Source organism: Priapulus caudatus, unplaced genomic scaffold (genome assembly GCF_000485595.1).
Source record: "Priapulus caudatus unplaced genomic scaffold, Priapulus_caudatus-5.0.1 Scaffold1012, whole genome shotgun sequence".
Taxonomy (NCBI): domain Eukaryota; kingdom Metazoa; phylum Priapulida; class Priapulimorpha; order Priapulimorphida; family Priapulidae; genus Priapulus; species Priapulus caudatus.
The window spans coordinates 11,701-15,087 of record NW_014578073.1 but is presented as its reverse complement, the minus strand read 5'-3'; the positions used below and the strand labels follow the sequence as shown (position 1 = coordinate 15,087).

The 3,387-nt window shown below is 48.9% G+C and overlaps 1 protein-coding gene across 1 annotated transcript in view; it reads right to left on the bottom strand.

Moving 5' to 3' along the window:
- Positions 1-3,387, bottom strand: part of LOC106814950 (probable GPI-anchored adhesin-like protein PGA55) — a gene marked incomplete at its 5' end in the record, with an annotated part of 14,918 nt that overhangs the window by 311 nt on the left and 11,220 nt on the right. The window lies entirely within an intron of this gene.

The following is a 3,387-nucleotide window of genomic DNA, read 5'->3' as shown; positions in this document are numbered from 1 at the left end:
AGAGAGCGAGAGAGAGCGAGAGAGAGATAGGGAGACCGACAGACAGTGAGCACCCATCACTGCTGCACGCACACCCATCTTCACGCTCGTCTGCTTACAGATGTGGAAGCTGCTACTGGGTACATGCCTCAACCCCGTGTTCGACTCCATGGGACGATGCTTCGGCGGCATCAACGTCCACAGAACACAGGATCCTCATCTGATAGAGAAAACAGAAGCGCAGATCGCCTAGACACGACAACAATTATAGTTAACTACGCGTGAATAGTCGCCGAGGTTGTAGACTGACTAACCATCTATTCACGAGCGAGACGGTTCGCGTGAACCAACCTCTGATCACGGAGGTGTTCGCACGGCAAGTTAATAAACGCATTCATCTCTTGTCTTATTCGTATGATAAATTACGATTCTTCTCGGAGGAAGAGGGGAGGAGGAGGAGGGGAGGGAGGTGGGTGTGTGGGAAATCGTGGAAGAAGAAGGCATGCGACTGTCTCGCTCGATCGACAATTATTTCGTTTTATTTTTGATGTCCATGTTTTGCAGTTGCTGTACAATATCGCTTGTACGAGATATCGCCGCGGATACATAAGGCTCGTCTTATGTAAGATACACGTTATCTTATGTGAGATACATCCTATGTGAGATGTGTACTATGTAAGGTGAATTTTATATAAGATACATCTTATAGAATGATATGTTATTAAGAGCATATCAACCCTTATCTGCTCTTGATTTTATATAAGAAACATCTCGTTCCCTCACGATGACACTGAGGCAAAATCCTTCCCTCACGGTCTTCAAAATGGCCGCCAAATTTAATTGCAAGATGTGGAAGACATTTTTAGCGCACGGAAAGAGAAGGTGGCTTAAAGGGTAAACTATGTATCTACGAGCGACGGTTGGAGCTGCGTGTATCCGTTTGTGTGTGTTACAAATATGTGTATTGTACTATTATATACTAGGGCCGGTCGGGCCCCCAACTATCTACATCGAAATGATGAAAATAATGCAAGATAATGTGATTAGCATTTAGAGAAAGCCAGCCGGCTGTTCCCGCGTGGATCGTGGCCGGCGGTGAGTGTAGGTTGTAAAAGCGTGTGGTTTATATTCAGGTTATGTACTCCTCAACTACTGCCCACAGCACATAGAGCATAGGAGAGCTCCATTGACAACTAGCATTTAGTCTGTGTCAATTTCTCTTAACGTATTTGTCATATGTTTCCGCGTAGCAACGGACTTTTTTGGCTAGCAGATGTGTAAATTGCCGACGTTATAATAAATCAAACGATATCTGTAAGTATTTCGTTATGACGTAATCTAAAGCCGTTCCCTCGTCACTCAGAGATGACGTCACCACTAGGGACCACGTGTGAATTACGTAATCAAAATGGATCCGTTAAATGTATAGGAGGTACGTTAAACCCCACCGTTTAGCCGTTTTATAGACAACTTTTGTAAGTTCGATCTGTGTGTAGTATCTTTAGTGTTTTCTTTGTAAAAAGAGGGACGGATGTGTTTTATAGTCTTATAACATGGACTTATATTGTCGCTATACAGAATGGTAAGTAGAGTATATAAATTTTGTGTTTTCATATGCCGAGAAATTCGTTCGAGAACACTGGTGCTATGATTTTTCTCTTGCCATCGCGCGATCCATCAAAACGCATTTAATTTCACGAATGATGGCATTTTCTCCAGCAATCGCTGTTCATACATTTCCCCTACAGTCAAACCTGTATTAGCGGCCACCTCTCTATAACGGACATTTTCAGTGTTTCCCTCGAGCGACTCGACTACTACATACAGGTTTGACTGTACACGATTACCATGAAGCGCCATCTAGTGGCCAAGAGTGAAAGATCTCAGGTTCGCTCCATCATGACGTTTGTCTTGCGTCACACTGACAGAGAATTTCAAAATAAACATTGTAAGTGTTCACAATTCTTATCTTGACGATCATTTCCGGCTCTTTCCGACAGTTTTTCTACTCGAGAAGGAGCATGCATATCCCAATCGAAATTAATCCCCCCAACTGAGTTTTTTTTTTTTTTTTTTCACTACCTCTGACCTCACATTCACTGGGAGCAATGACCTCTGATGAACTAGTATCCACCTGAGTTTCACAGACTGATCTGACCTCACATTTTAACTGGGCTGTCATGACGACTTCTGATGTAGTATCCACTGACTTTCACGACTCTGACCCTCACATTCCACTATGGGTCATGACCTCTGATGATGTGCCACTAAGGTCAACGACCGTCTGACCTCACAGCCAGCTGAAGTTACAGTGACCGTCCTGATGTAGTGTCCACTAGTGTCACTGACCTCGACCTCACATTCACTTGGATCACGACCTCTGAGTAGTTTTCCACGTCGGGTTTTCCAACGTTAAATCTCCTCGGTGTATTGTCATCTTGATGAGCATGCAGCTCGATCTCGAGAATTGACACTATCGCAGCAATGCAGCCGACGCATGCTTTCTCCCGAGCTGGCAGCAACCTGGTGCGTCGCTAACCCATGCGTCGAGAAAATCCAAAGGATCGGACCGCGGAAGGTTTTTTGGCTAGGTAAATGTTCGCCAGGTTAACTGGCTCGCCACCGTGATCGCAGAACCGCGATCACCGAACACACTAGTGGACGCAAATGGGAGACGTTTCTGGCAGAAGGGCGACGAGATGCTCATTCTGTTTCGACAACTCGAGAACTGGGACCCATCGTGGACAGCACTTGCGCTCTCGCCGCTGCCATTCCGCTCACCAGATGTCGCCGCCCCGCCTGTAGCTGCCGGGGAGTCCGGCGGTCAATTGGTTTCGGCTTACGCTTCATCCGCGCGACTGATTCGGCGGCGCACCCTACCCTTCGCGCCGGCCCGCGTCCGTTCGGCGTGTCCCGCAGCGATAGCACGGGCACGGTGCTGCCCTCCTCAGCCTCGCGTCTGGCTAACGGAACTTCCAAGCCGATTTGTGACTTCTGTAAGAAGCAACGGAACGACGACTGAGAGTTTGAACACGCGGCGGGGCGGACGTGCACCGTCCGCGCGGACGCAGCTGCCGTCGCGAGGTGACGCGACACTCTGTCGGCGTCGTCCGCTTTTATTTCGCCAGTTTCTCTCACGGCGATTTTCGTCACGCTGACGCGCGGACCCGGTCTCGCCGCGCCGCGCGACCGTACTGCTCTATGTGAACGCGGGGTCTTCAGCCGCCGACCGTATAGCTGCTTCTAATGTTGACCGCGGTCATCGCCGCTGCCCGAGCTGCTCTATCGTGAAACGCGGGGATCGCCCGCCAACCGGTTGAGCTGTGCTCTATGGTGAACGGCGGGGGTCGTCGCCGCCGACAACGTAGCTGCTCTACTTGTTGAACCGCGGGGCTCGTTGCCAGCCGA